Below are 16,335 nucleotides of genomic sequence, written 5' to 3'. Positions count from 1 at the left end.
GATATTTCATAGTGTGTTCCAAACAAATACAAATGTGAACAAATATGCGTATTGACACTATACCCTGTCTCATGCCGAAAGCCAATATGTTAGAACATAGACCCATAAATGATCCAAATGATGTGTTCAACAAGCAGTTTTCCATCTTGATGTGTCAGGTGATTTATAGATCATAGATCTATTATACTGGACCATTACCTACAGTATATGTAGCTGGGTCTAGTGGGGAAGTAATAAATTCTTCTATTGTGCATTCTTTCCTGATTTTATAAACCATAACAGAATATAATTCCAGGAATAATGGAAAATGAAAAGTAGACATTTCCTTTTCTTTTCTTTTTTTTTTTGTAGGTTTGTCCCCATTGTCCAATAATGACCGACTGTTCTCGAGCTGGCATGGACTCCATAGGCTTGTGTAAAACTTAACGATCCATAAATTGAACACATGTTTCAGTTGAATAGCTAAGACTAAGGAAATAGCAAGGACCCAGAATTAGCTTAGTGGTTAGCACGCTTGCCTCACATCTCCAGGGTCAGGGTTCGATTCCAGCCTTGTGTGCCTTGTGTGCCTTGTGTGTGGAGTTTGCATGTTCTCCCCGTGCCTCAGGGGTTTCCTCCGGGTGCTCCAGTTTCCTCCCCTGTCCAAAGACATGCATGGTAGGTTGATTGGCATCTCTGGAAAATTGTCCGTAGTGTGTGAGTGTGTGAGGCTCCCCGTGACCCGAGAAGTTCGGATAAGCAGTAGAAAATGAATGAATGAATGTCATCAGATCCCTGTGAAACTTGCAGTGATTACTGAGTAGAATTTAGCAGCCGTGTGCTAACTAAATCCCATACTTTCAACAGAAGTTATGGCAGACGTTATTATCTATGAAGTGGCATCTCATGGGAGAAAGCGGAACCGTGCATAATAAATCCGCTGCATGATCTGTAGAATTAAACCGATAAGTGCAACACGCTCATGCATTTTGGGTAGATATCAGACAGTAGTAGGAGTGGTAAAGGCATTCAGAGTAATTAATGAAAGCAATCCACTGTCAAACAATACCATATTAATAAATGTAATAGGTGTAAGAAATAAAATAGCTTTATGACAGTCACAGTGAAAATGATTCGGTCAATTACATCTTATTTTACTTAAAAGGCTTGACCCTTCTTTTTGAGCTCCTACAGTAGATCTGCAGTATTTCATCAACTGTCCTTATGTTCAGAGAGTCGCCAGCTAACTAGCAAAAAGAATAATCAGAAAAAATATATTATCCTGATTTCAACATAATAGCTCATAGCCAAGTAGTTGGTTAAACAAGCTAAAAGAAATTAGTTTTATTAGTGTTGGTTACATATGGAGCAATCATAATGATGTCTTGTTGCATCCGAACTGGCTTACGCAATGTTCTATTTTGTGAGGGAAAATGACATATATTTGCGTGTGTAGCAAAAGAGTATGCAAAAACTGAGATATATCATGTAACAGAAGAGAAAATAGTTGCTTGCTGCATTTTTCTTGATTCATTATTCCTTAAATGATTTATACTGTAAATTTACTCATTTGCTTTTCCTTTGATTTATTTTCCCACATTTCCACAATCTTGCATGTTTGCAGTTTGAATTCAACACAGCAAAACATCCCAAAACTCCTCCAACGAGCTATAAGCAATATAAGTTGTAAAACTGTCCATGGATCCACATGTCGAAAATTTACTATAAACAGTAGACCATCCAGGTACCTTTAGGATACTCATTCTAACATACCACAATTTGGGACACTAACTTTTTAGGATAAATAGTAGGTGAATTGAGATTTAGCATTTGTTGACCTTTTTCAAACCTCATTATAGCATAATTGCTTCATAAAACCTATCTATAAACCTATAAAACATAAAAATATCTATCACATATGCTTTATAATCAGCTGTACTGCGTATAAGTTAATATTTTAAATAGCCATGCACAAATACGCAATTGGAACTGTCATAAAATATTTTAGCTAAGCAACTTTTGTTTCTTTATAGAGCTAATTTCAGCTCCTCTAGCTGTTTTAATTAAGCCATTGGCTCCATAAATGCAAGTGTGTCTAGAATGCAAAGTTCTCAGTTCTCAAAACTCAAGGGAAACATTGCTGGACTTAGATGAGTTATGTCAACTTCATTTTTAATAGCATCTATACCAGCAAGCTGTTCAGCAATAAAAAACAGTCTGTGTGGTTTGTTAGACTGCTTATCATAACAAGAATTATGCCTTCACACTTCTATCTACTGTCTTCCTTGTTCAGAATGTTAGCTGAAGTGCTAGATTAAACTTGCTTTCTCCTTTTGAACCTTAGCAGTTTTAATGGAAAATGATATGCATAGATTTGCTTTTGATTACAGGTTGCAAAATACGAGGATTTACTTTATTTTAAAAAACAACCGATCTAATATTTTACAAATCAATGAACCTGTCCTATCTTTCCTAATCTTACCAGATCTTGAAGAAGCAAATTATTGAAATGTTTTACACAGCCTGAGATGAGTTAAGAGGGGGAAAAAGGTACGGTGGCTTGGCAGTTAGCTTTACTGCAGTTTCCTTAAGGTACTCTGGTTTCCTTCCCCAGTCCAAATACACAAACTGTCTGTAATGAGTGTGGGATTGTGTCCATGAGCCCCTTGGGATGGGCTCTAGGTTTGCCGCAGCTCTATGTAGAATAAGCAATACAGAATATAGATGGATGGTGTAGTCTATTTCATTAGTTTTTATAATACCACAACATTTAGGTCAGTCATAAAATCTGGTTAGCTGAGCATACCTGAATACAAACAGGATCCATCTAGACAGCACATAACGTCCTAAAGACAGCAAAATGCTTTTTACGTCATGGTTACAAACAGGGAGTCGAAAAATTTGAGACGTACGCCAATGCTAAATAAAATTTGATTCTAAGATAAGATTTGAATAAGAAATCTTCCGGTGAAATCTCCTGAGATGTTTATCTGTCTGACAAGAGTAAAAACACCCTGCATTTTATTAGGAGCACAAGACTGAGATGATTTTTTTAACTTTTATTTTGGTACCTGTGCACATGCTGCTGTTATGAATGGGTTTCTCTTATAAAAGCAATAGAGGTTTTTTTTTTTGGTTTTTTTTTTGTTTTTTTTACTATAAAGGAAATGTAGGCATTCTATCCTTTTGACAATCTCATTAAGAGCTTGTACAACCCAGGAAATTCAATTATAGTCATCTTTGGTGCGTATTTACAATGTAAAAGCTACAGTACCATCATGAAGGTTTTTACAGATTTGTATATACTTATATCATCATATTGATCAATGCAGTTAATCAGAACTAAGAAGGTATAAAATCCCATCAGGGTTATTACAGTATTACGTGAGATAAAAATCTCTCTCACTCTCACTCATTTTCTACCGCTTTATCCGAACTACCTCGGGTCACGGGGAGCCTGTGCCTATCTCAGGCGTAATCGGGCATCAAGGCAGGATACACCCTGGACGGAGTGCCAACCCATCGCAGGGCACACACACTCATTCACTCACGCATTCACACACTACGGACAATTTTTCCCAGAGATGCCAATCAACCTACCATGCATGTCTTTGGACTAGGGGAGGAAACCGGAGTACCTGGAGGAAACCCCCGAGGCACGAGGAGAACATGCAAACTCCGCACACACAAGGCGGAGGCGGGAATCGAACCCCGACCCTGGAGGTGTGAGGCGACATGCTACCCACTAAGCCACCGTGCCCTTGAGATAAAAATCAATTACGAAAAAAAAATATATATATGCTAACATATCAGGGGAAAAAAATAAACTTTTTTTTTTCTATTAGTGTGGCCTTCAGTTAGCTATGGAAGATGTCTGATAGAAATGAGCCATTTACTATTTGTAAGAAATCTGATATCAAGCAGCTGAAAACTTGAATCGAGAATCTAGACATCAGGTTCTTGGCAAACTTTGTATTTCTCAGAAAGTCCCAATGCTATTAAAAGTCATACAGTCAACTCATTTTATGTGTTTAGGAAGGAGGCGCTTATTGTCTGAAGGTTCTTGAAGAATGGAGAATACTTGTGCCAGAATCCTGTTTATTATTCTTGTGATCTAGCAAATTAGTTGAGGGTGGCTTTTAGGGTGGCTCCCAGGTCAAACCTGATCCTGGATTACTGTCTGTAACAGTTCAATTCATGTTTTCCTCTTTTTCAAATAGAATACCTCCAGGACCTTTGATGTGAATGTTTGATGTGAATGTACCCTGCAATGGACTGGGATCCCATCCAGAGTGTATTCCTGTCTCACCCTCAGTAAGATAGGCTCCGGATCCATCTAAATTCTTGTCAGGATACAAGCTGTTACCAAAACTAATGTTCGGGAATTTTTGGAGATTTCTAATGGTGGTGTTGCTAAAAAATAAAGATTGTCTAGTTTAGCTAAATTCCAGATTTGAATGCAGCTTCTCTTTGAAGACATTATAATACATCTGGAATTGTTTTTTTTCCTCTGTATACAGCTGGTCTTATATTTTTATGTTTTGACCAAGTGTTTTGTGCTTGTTAGTATCTGTCTAACTTGTCAACAGTTACAGCATCAATAGTATTTTACATTTTGATTACTTCAACAGAAGCTGGATTTTCAGTGGTGGTGGGGTTTGAGGGGAATGTCACGATCTCATAAAATCTGTTTCAGTTTGTTCCTGCAATCACTGCTTCTGATATGATTCATTTCCTGTTCATCATCTTTATGGCCATCGAAATAACAGCTAATTTTATAGCCTTGCTTTTTTTTTTATCTGTCTTATAAGTAAGCTATGAAAACAGGATATGCTCTTTAGTGATATTGATAAACAAATATCTGTGTCCTTTAGGTGCTTGCGTCAGTACTGCAAGTGCTTGCATAAAAGGATTCTGGAAGTACAGTATGTGCAAAAAATGATGACTGGGTTGAGCGAATCTGGCAAGACGTTTGACGTGAAGTGACGACATCTCTGCCCTGACTTTCTAAAATTGTGTGCTGCCAAGCATCGTGCTCAGAGAGAACTGGGCAGATACCTTTCTATAATGACCATCTGTGTGACAGTGACAGAAAGAGAAGACAACCACATTGTCTTGCTAACGCTTTATTAGCAATTCCTGCCATTAAATTTGTTCTAAATGCACATTTTCTTTGACATGTGATATGTTAAAGTTGCTATATGAGCCAGAGACATGATGTGTACATGAGAAGTTTTGTAGCTCTTACCTCTCTACTTTTAGCTGCACCATATCATATTATACCACTAACGATCGATCATAAGGTTAAATAGCATTTAGAAACTGACTGCTTTTCCACTTTAGACCAGGACCGACATTTAATTAAGTTATAAATACATACATACTGTACACATACTATATAAACCCTAAAGTTATAACTTTATTTCTTCCATTCAGTAACATTGTGGGTTTTAGCAGCCAGGTTTGGAGTGTAAAACAAAGTGTTTATAAAAAATAATGATGAAACAGTCTAAATAGAATAGATATTATTTGCAGCAGGGAGGTTTACTTCAGAAAAATGCCCCGAAGTAGCTTTGTTGCTTCTATTTATGTTCTCTATAAGCCCAAGAAAGAATACCAGATTCCCAAAGTAATCATAGAAATCTTCTTAGAGGCGTTTAAAAGTCTTTTACTTTGCCACCTTGTTGACTACAAATAAATATATATAATTCATCTATTAGAGGTTTCTTGTTCTTTTCATTCACCCAAAGGCAGATACAGTAACTGTCAGCATTGTGAGTGGAAATGATTAGTGGACACTCGGCTTGCATCTACAGTATAAGGTTGAATCTCTCACTCCAGCATTCTTTAGTTGGTGGAGAAAAGTCTTAATATATTTGGGTAATTGTCCTCAACCGATTGTTCCACTGGAAACAACAATGAAGTGTAATTGGTTATTAAGAACAATAGAGCTTAGCAAGAATAGAAAATGAGCTTTAAAAAAGAAAAAGAACTTTACGTACTTTATGTACATTAGGGTTATCCTCTGCTAATAATGACACTGATGTAGCATGTTTTTAAAACAGAAGCAAGTCTTTGACTAACATTTTGTTAGTGTGTGTGTGTGTGTGTGTGTGTGTGTGTGTGTGTGTGTGTGTGTGTGTGTGTGTGTGTGTGTGTGTGTGTGTGTGTATACACTCTTTTATTTGATTTGGACATGAAAGGCAGTGGACTCAGCTGTTGAGAGTAACCGCACAGCTCATTATAGTCAAATTGCACTGCCACTCTTGCTGAAGAACGGCATTTTTGTCACCTGCTGCTTCTGCCATCTCGTGTGACTCATAGCATTGCGTCCAAACATGAAGTTGCATTTTATTCAGGCACAGTGATATCTAACAGGTTTTAACAGACCACCACACCACATCTACCTTTTTCACACGTGCAGAATGAGAAATACTACATGGAAACATAGCCTATATTATGTTTAGCCCCATCAATTGTTCATGGGTTAAATATCCTTCTCTATCTAACAATAATCCTATAAGTATTTAATATTATTAAAATAATATTAAAGACAGGGGAAATCCTTCTTAATTACAGGATTGGTTTTTTTTTTTTTTTTGCAATGTGGAACCCACTGGCAATTATGTTAAACTGTATTCATAAATGTCTAAGAGAGAATTGTTAGAATATTAAGAAAGAATATTAAGGGCAGGCAAGATGTTCGTTTCCTCTCTATTGCACCTCGGTTTCCATTTAATTACATACAGAATAGCGGGTCTGTAGGGCAAGATATAAAAATGGTTCAGCTCTTCTCTTCCTTGACTCTCTCTCTCTCTCTCTCTCTCTCACACACACACACACACTCACACACACTCACACACACACACACACACACACACACACACACACACACACACACACACACACACACACACACACACACACACACACACAAAATTCAAACCCAAACCTCAGTTCAGCAGTAAGCACACTAAAGACATGGTTTTGGAAAAAGCTCCAAGTATCTTAATTAGTAATGTTGAATCATTTAGACCTTTAAATATCAGGAAATCAGGAGATGGGAGCCATAATTTCAATGACTCCAAGTTGCAATTACAGAAATCACTTTTGCTGTGTAAAATCCGTACAAAGAACCGTTTTCATAAATTCGGGAGTTATTCCCTAAGCAAACCTTTTCATATAAGTCTAGAGCCTAGCCGTCCTCTTGTCTTTCAATGATAAGAAGACATCGGTGTCATTTCAGGCATCCAAGAGTGTGTGTGTGAGGGAGAGAGAGAGTGTGTTTGTGAGAGAGAGAGTGTGTGTGTGTGTGTGTGTGTGTGTGTGTGTGTGTGTGTGTGTGTGTGTGTGTGTGTGTGTGTGTGTGTGTGTGTGTGTGTGTGTGTGTGTGTGTGTGTGTGTGTGTGTGTGTGTGTGTGTGTGTGTGTGTGTGTGTGTGATTTGTATTAGACCATCGATTAGACCTAGTGATATAATGCATTGCTAAATCCCAATAAGTTTCAATAAGTTACAAGCTATATTAGCATATTAGCATATTAGACTCAATCCCTCCCATCTAATATCACCGCTGTATGAGTCATATTAATTTAACAAAGAATTGCAAAACCAAGTTCTGAGCACAGACCATAATGATTTGGAGTAAGCATACAGTATAATATAATAATAACTTATGTCTGCTAAGTTTCCAAAATGAATGTTTCCATAGATTCACAGATGAATTGAGTAGAATGCCATCCAAGATAGCAGAAGCTCTATTAAGCCTGTGTGCCCTTTAGCATCAAAGCTTGAAATTTGGCACCAAAATCTCATGTTTTTTAATTAATTAATTAATTAATTTTAATCTTTCTCCTCTGTGTCTAAACATTCCTGTTAAAAAGGCTTAATATTTGAAGTAAATGGACGTATACCATCGGAAATACAAAGCTGCATCTGGTGCTTTGGACGTTGCAGAAAAGAAAAAAAGATTATGTAGAGTGCTCTGTCTGAAGAGACTGAATTAATTAAAAGTTGCTGACATTTGAGAAAGAGAGAGAGAGAGAGAGAGAGAGAGAGAGAGAGAGAGAGAGATGAAATACAGAGACATTTTTAATAACTAATAACTCATATGAACAGCAGAGAGGCTGAATGAAAGACCTATTTATTCTACTCTTACTGATTAACTGCTGCAATTTATTTATTTATTTATCTATCTATCTATCTATCTATTTATTTATTCGCCTGTTTATTCCATTATTAACGATAGCCATGGAAAGTTCTAGAAAACCTCAGGTGCTGTATAGCTACAATATTTTCCAAGCTCACTCTTCTGTTTTTTTCTTGTCTTCTTTCAAGCAAGTCTGAATTTAGACCGTCTGTAAATTGCACATTTACTTAACATGACCCGGTATTGTTCACTGCCATTCTGTTTTGTTTTTTTAAAACAAGATTTCTATTTGAAATACGTACCAGTTCGCACATCTGCTTTTCTTGTTTGCCAATTAACCTTCTGCTCCTTTTCTCCTTCTCCACACCATTCACTTGAGTGACAACAAGAAGATCAGACAACAGGATAAAAGTGTCAGCTCTGCTAGTTATTTCCGACTAAAGTGGGCACTGAAAGAGACTAAATTTGACTAAGATGTCTGATCCCGGTGTCAGAACAATGAGCACAATAACTCTTTGTTGGTGTTAAAATAAGTGAAGAAACACTCTTCTGTTGTCTTTTGAAAACTTTCAGATTAGTCGGAATTAATGTGCAGTACTAGGAAGGAGGCGAGTATTGTGAGATTTATTGAGGTGAACTGTGTAATCGTAATCCATGTCAGTATAGTGGTTGATGATGCATGCCAATCCACAACCAGGAGAATACCTGGAGTATCTACAGGCTTTGTAAATATACTGGGAAACACAGAGGGTTAGAGGGGATAGAAGATATACTACAGGTGCACACAGTAGAATAAACAGGCCAATAACATGACAATGGCTGAAATGTGTGTGTGTGTGTGTGTGTGTGTGTGTGTGTGTGTGTGTGTGTGTGTGTGTGTGTGTGTGTGTGTGTGTGTGTGTGTGTGTGTTTGTTTTATATTTTAGTGGTAGGGACCAAATGTCCCCACGTGAACAGGGATATCTGACTGAGGTGACTGAGAGAGAGATAATGAAATGTCCCAGCTCTATTCAAACACATGATACTGTATGTCAAACCCTGCCCATTCACCCTGCCCAGAGAGAGAGAGAGAGAGAGAGAGAGAGAGAGAGAGAGAGAGAGAGAGAGAGAGAGAGAGAGAGAGAGAGAGAGATATGAAAATAGAGATGGGACTAGACAGATAGAGGGAGAATAGGAAAAGAGTAGACAGAAGGGGAAATAGAACCATCAAAACTCTTTACTATTTATTTTAAGTTCTGGTTAGAGACAGCAACTGTGGAGAGAAATCACAGCTCCACTGATCCTTTAGTCTCAACACATGACGTTCACGTCCATAAAACCAAACTATTGTGGAGAGAGATCATTGCAAATGAAAGAAATTGTCAGTGAGAGTCTCATGTCTGCTCAACCCACACTGTCACCATAACCGTATAAAATGAAAGGAAAGTCCAAACTTGATAGGCTGATCCTCCGAGACATCGTCGCTGTGATTGGTGGATGCCCTGCACCTGTTCCTATTTCTTCTTCATTCCTCTTTTTAATCTAGGGAGCAAATTTTTGCTTACACCTCCCACTTTGCTCTTTACAAGTGCCCTGTATGCAGTGTCCATGCATTATAAACCAGCTCTTGCAATGGAGTGCCAGGCTGATGGAAGAGAAAAATGTTTTGAACAACAGCAAACCCCAATTTTCATTAATAATTGATTTCCAAGCTGTCAGACACCAAGGTTCAGTCCATTAATGACTGTCATGGGCTGTGCAAATAGCGATTTTTACCCTGGAATAGAGAGAGAAACTATTTAGCCCTTTCTGTGCACTTAAATGTATACTATCAGGGAAAATAAAAGGAAAGTTGTACTTGCTTATCAGTCTGGATGAAGTGAAGGAAGAAATGAGAGGCGCACAAGGAGAGTTTGACTTGGGATGTTCAGCAACACTATGTCTTCTGACTCAGGGAAGTCGTCCACAGAGAGAGGGAGCTGGTTATAACTGCTAAGACAAAATTTATTCCATAGACAGGATTAAATGTATCTATAAATGGATAAACCTACAATGTGTCATTCTTGAAGGAATATTGAAAAACTATTACAGTCATAGGGAAATTGTTCGAAGACTAACAGACTTTATTTTATCCTAGTATAAAATCACATCTCGTTGCTATAAAAGCATGTCCTTTGTTCTATTCGTTATTGTTATGCATGACTGACTAAACAAATAGCAGCGTTTTCTTGCTTTAGCACCTTATCCGTACCGTAGCTTATTCTTCCCTATTAATTACTTTAATTAAACCATTCCAGCAGACAGCCAGCAGTAGTGTGCACATACGTCAGCCGAGGAGCTTAGAGCACCAACACGTTCCTAATCGTGCAGTTAATGTTGAGTAAATGGGGAGCTGGCTGACAGTGAGAATTATCTAGCTGAGGCTGTACCTCTGCATTTCAATCAATTTCATTAACCTTTTTTGAGGCCCAGTTTTCATTTTTCTGATCTTGGCCTAGATATCAATCAGAGGTTATTGTTTTTGCAGTCGTGACTGATTCTGATTTAGTGCGATGTGAGAATAAGTGAAAATATAATACAGTGAAGATACAGAGCTACTGGTAATAGGGAACTAAGCAAACAATTTTGTTCACTTTTTATCTTTTCAGCATTGTGAATTAGAGGATATTGAACTTTATATAACCATAATGAAATACCGTATCTTAAAATGGCTTAAATGTTTTATTGCTGCCCTAAGTGCTCCCACTGGTGTGTTTCAGAGTACAGAGAGGAAAAATATATCTAGAATAAAAAGGTACATGCTGTTCTTGACAAATGTCCTTATTCTAGTTATGTATGGTCAGATTTGTTCATGAAACAATTGTATGCAAAATGAATGTTCATTTCAGTGAAATAATCTAATCAATCTCTATAATTATAGCAAGATAAAATGGACTCAAGATGGAGAGGATTCCATGGCTTTATGATGGGAACATGAAGAACATCAAGAACCTACTTATTGTGGTACACCCTTTGGACACCACATATATAACATTGGACTGTGGACTCACTCAAGATTCATTGGAGAATTTGTCTAAAAAACATTTATTTTCACATAAATCATAACAACTACTGAGGACAAAATCGTTGGGTTACTTAACGTAATCCCCGGTTCTTTGATAACAGAGTGAGGTGTTTCACTATGGGATTCGCTTTGGGCGTGACCAACTATGGAAGCTATTATGACACCACGTCTGTCTTTGACAGACAGGTCGACCTGCGACCAGACTCCGCCCTGTCTTTATCAGCCAGGTCGACCCCTGTCTACGTTCTTAACGAGATTTCTTCCCGTCCAAGTGCAAGGAGGGAAGTGCTGGTGAAACACCTCACTCTGTTATCAAAGAACCGGGGATTACGTTAAGTAACCCAACGTTCTTTTTAGACAGATATAGACAGCTCCCGGATTGCACCCACATTACTGTTTCCAAACGGGTACAGTAGTCCCGGCACCCAGCACTACATGTGCTAAGGACGGTTCCGCAACGTCTAGCCTATAGAATCGCACAAACGTATGCGCCATTGCCCAACTCGCCGCCGAGCAAATGTCCAAAACGGAAACCCCTCTGAGTAAAGCCCACGACGTGGCCATACCCCTAGTGGAGTGGGCTCTCAACCCCTCAGGGGGCTGAAGACCCCTGCAACCATAAGCCACAGATATCGCCTCCACAATCCAGTGGGATAGCCGCTGTCGAGATAACGGCTTCCCTGTGTGAGGAGTAGCCCAAGACACAAACAGCTGTTCACAAGTTCTGAAACTAGCTGTCCTGTTCACATACGCATGAAGAGCCCGCACCGGGCATAATGTATGAAGTCTCCTCTCCTCCGGAGAACAAAACGGTGGAGGCTGAAAAGCCGCCAGTTCGGTAGACGGACACCTATATGTCGACTCCAAAACCTTGGGCACAAAAGCAGGGTTAGGATGAAAAGTGACTTTAGTGAGCCCCGGAGCGAATTGTAAGCAAGACGGGCTAACCGACAAAGCATGTAAATCACTCACACGCTTGGCTGTCACCAAAGCCAGGAGCAGTGCCGTCTTAAGAGAGAGATACTTAAGACTCACTGCCTCTATTGGCTCGAAAGGATGTCGAGACAAGGCTTCTAAGACGATGGGCAAATCCCACAAAGGAACCAACCGCCTAGACACCGGCCGTAAGCGGCGCGCCCCCTTCATAAAACGACTTTTTAAAGGGTGCTGGCCTGCCGACTTGTCACCAAAACCTTCATGGCAGGCTGAAATAGCTGCCAGGTACACCTTAATGGTGGAGAAAGCCTTCCTTTTATCAAGCAGATCTTGGAGGAAGCATAATATATCCCTAACAGAGCACTGAAAAGGGATAATCACTCTCCGCCCACACCATTCTTCAAACACACGCCATTTATTGCTATAAAGAGCGCGGGTAGAGGAGGCTCTCGCACTCTGTGTAGTATGTATAACTGACGAGGGCAAGCCCGCCGCATTTAGATTCCACCTCTCACGGGACAAGCCCAGAGGGCTAACATGGTAAATCTCCCCTCCCGCCTGAGACAGAAGGTCCCTCCGTGGGGGGAGGGGCCACGGCTGCCCCGACAATAGTTGGACTATCTCCGCCACCCAATGTCGGGATGGCCAGCGTGGGGCTATCAGAATCAATGACAGGCACTGCTCACTCTGGGTAAAGTGTGGGAGATTAAGCTCAGAGGGGGAAATGCATACAGAAGCACGTCCGGCCACCGATGGGCCAGAGCATCCACACCCAACGGTGCATTTTCGTCCACCAGAGAGAAATACAGAGGGCAATGAGCGTTTTCTTGCGAGGCGAAGAGATCGACGGCAGCCTGACCTCTGCCATACCTGGCTCACCACCTGAGGATGGAGTTTCCACTCCCCGTAAAGGGGATTTCCCCTGGACAGTAAGTCTGCCCCTCTGTTCAAGATCCCCGGAACGTGAGTCGCCCGGAGAGACAGAAGCCGTGTGTCGCTCCACACGATCAGCTTTGTCGCGCCCGATGCAGCCGAAGGGAGCGTGTGCCCCCCTGACGGTTGATGTAAGCAACCACTGTGGTGTTGTCTGTTTTCACTAAAACATGCCGACCACTGAGGAAACTCAGAAAATGTTTCAGTGCCAGCCACACCGCCAAGAGCTCCAAATAATTTATATGTTTGTGCATCAGCTGTGGCGGCCACGTGCCGTTCACAGCCCTGCCCATTAGGGTTGCTCCCCAACCCTTTAAGGACGTGTCCGTTGTCATAGTTACTCTTGATGACACCGCCCCCAAGGGAATCCCTGATCTGAGCGTCACAGGGGCTTTCCAGTGTCTGAGCGCTTCGACGCACGCATGATTGACTCTCACCGGTCGGCTGAGATGCCGACGAGAGCACAGACGCAAGCGCACGATCCAGCGCTGAAAATCCTTCATTTTGAGTAGCCCCAAACGCACCACCGCGACCACCGAAGCCATAAGCCCCAGCATTCGTAAGCACAGCTTGTACGGGACCACTCGTCCCCTCTGAAAACGAGCGAGACATTGTGTGAAAGACGCTACTCTCTCTTCCGTCAATGTGTCTTGATACGACAGGGAGTCCAAGTTGAGCCCTAAATACTCTGTATGTTGAGAGGGCACCAGCTGGCTCTTCATCATATTTATCCTGAAACCCAGGTCTCTGAGGTGATTCAGGACAATTTCTGCGTCTTTTATGGCTTGCCCCCTCGACGACGAGCATATCAGATAATCGTCTATGTAAGACAATATCCTTATGCCCTTGTCCTCAACGGGAGCAGGGCTGCCTCCACACATTAAAAACCCTCGGAGCTAACGTCAGCCCGAACGGTATAATCTGAAATTCGTATGCTGTGCCCCAGTATGCAAACCTGAGGAACTTTCCTGTGAGAGGGATAAATATCTATGTGAAAATACGTGTCTGCCAGATCTATCGTCACAAACCAATCGCCCGGACGAATCGATCGACACAGCACCTTGTGTGTCAGCATCTTGAATGAATACTTTCTGAGGTGCCTGTTTAATACACGCAGATCCAAAATGGGACGGAGGGCTGCGCCGCCCTTCTTTGGAACTACGAAATAACGGGAATAGAAGCCCTGACGGCTCCCCCCTTCCGCCCCGTACACTTCCGCCCCGCCATCGTCGCGCACTGATGACGTCATCACATGTGCCGAGCGGGCTCCCACTGACGGGGAAGTGAGCACTGCCCCCAGTGGTGGGACTGGGGGAGCGCCTTTCATGTCATGCATTTTCCGGGATTTTTTTAAACATATCGCCCTCGGCTGTTTGCCTGGCTGCGATAGTGCGACATTTATTGTCATATGAACTTGAACTTGGGGAGCATATCGCCCTCAGCCCGTGGCTTGGCTGCGATAATGCATGTTTTAATGTCAATTCCCCTGTGTGTGTGAGTGCTTGGTGACACTGCACATGGCTCTGACCTCCCTTTCTTCGCTGAACTGGAGGAGAGCGAACATAATGAGCCCCTAACAAACTCAGAACAGAAGGGCTGAACTCCCGCCTTCTTCTCTTCGCCAGTGGAGAGAGAAGGATTGGGGAAAAACTGTGCGTCAGGTCGCACGCTTCTTCTTCTTTCCTCGGAGTGGGGCGGACAATTCCTAGCCGCCGCGGCCGCAAAAGAATGCTTTCCCCAAGGTCCGGAGCCATCCGGACGCGGTCGCTGACCGACCTGTCCGCTGTGAGCAGGTCTCACAGCTCTCGCGGTCATCGGCCTCCCTCCCGATGCTGCGGCTGCTGTGAAGCCCTGCCGCGTAGGCTGAGAGGGTGGTCGTACTCTTAAAGGGGCTAGACCAATATCGAGACATCTCTTTCATGCACGCAGGCACGGCAGGCAAGAGCTGTCTCGCTGCCGAGTGGGTCGGCGGCAGCCTTTTCCCATCGTAGAGGTCTCTCACGGCAACTCAGCAGCTTTGGCGGTGCCAAATGATGGTCCCTGCCCGAGATGGTAGCTCCACTTGATGATGGACACGGACGGGATACAGCCTCCCTAGTCTTCGACTCATGCCCTTTGGCGGGGGTAATTGCCGTCGACATAGCGCAGTCCAAAGACTAGTCACAACACGTTAGCCTATTAGACTTTCGATTAAAATCTCCAGCAGGTCCGCCTTGACGCGTAGACCGAAGCAAATTAGATGCAGAGTCCAATAACGGCCCGTCTAATGAACAGTTAAGCGAGATCAGCAAGTCGGGATGCGCTGAGAGAGCTTGCTGCAGTCTCCCACGGGAAGAAAGCGCGAATGACGTAGACAGGGGTCGACCTGGCTGATAAAGACAGTGCGGAGTCTGGTCGCAGGTCGACCTGTCTGTCAAAGACAGACGTGGTGTCATAAGAGCTTCCGTAGTTGGTCACGCCCAAAGCGATTCCCATAGTGAAACACAGAGCGAAGTTAGAAAAAGAACCACATCTGCTCAATTCAGACTCTCCACTGGTGTCAAACAAGGCTCAATGCTCGGCCCTTTTTTGTTTCCCTCCATATATACCTGCAGTCTTAGTCATACCCTCACACATGTTTTTAAACCATTGTTATGCTGATGACACACAACTCATCCTTGTCTTTTTTTCAGACACTAATATTTCTGCACAGGTCTCAGGATGTATGCTAGACATCTCATCATGAATTGCAGCTCATCAGCTAAAAGTCCCAGCAAAACTAAGCTGATGTATAGTCCTGCAGATACATTCCCCATGTCAAGATCTTGTGATCACCCTGTACAGCTCTCAGATCAAATGGCTGTTACTACACACAGCCTTGGGGTAGTTATGAATAGTGATCTATCCTTCCATCCTCATACTGCTAATCTGGATCGACCGTGCAGTTTTCTCACTTACAACACCAGGAATATGACTGTTCAGTCCCTTGGTATGTCAGGTCTGCACATATACATCAAACAACCCTTGCAACTGACCCAGAATGTCTACCACACTGCCTCATTGCTATATTCCTTTCATTTAGCTGACTACAGAATTAAAACACTGGTGCTTGCCTACAAAGCCAAAACTGGCTATCACCCACAACCCTTTAGAGATTTAGCACACCCAGCTTTTCTCCACACTCCCTTCAATCCTCGAATAGACCCACCATCCCTCATGGCACAAGGAACTCCCAAGCTGTCCAAACACCTGAATCACTGGCTGTCTTTAAAAAAATCTGCACCATACCCCTGCTGGTATTCTTAATCCCTGACCTATA

General features: G+C 42.0%; 1 pseudogene; it reads right to left on the bottom strand.

Moving 5' to 3' along the window:
- Positions 1–11,558: 11,558 nt before the first annotated feature.
- On the bottom strand, positions 11,559–15,178 carry LOC113661862 (annotated as a pseudogene).
- Positions 15,179–16,335: the final 1,157 nt, after the last annotated feature.

This window comes from Tachysurus fulvidraco, chromosome 2, assembly GCF_022655615.1.
Source record: "Tachysurus fulvidraco isolate hzauxx_2018 chromosome 2, HZAU_PFXX_2.0, whole genome shotgun sequence".
Classification (NCBI taxonomy): Eukaryota; Metazoa; Chordata; class Actinopteri; order Siluriformes; family Bagridae; genus Tachysurus; species Tachysurus fulvidraco.
Note: the sequence above shows the minus strand (reverse complement) of the source record. Positions and strands in the feature narration are given on the sequence as shown.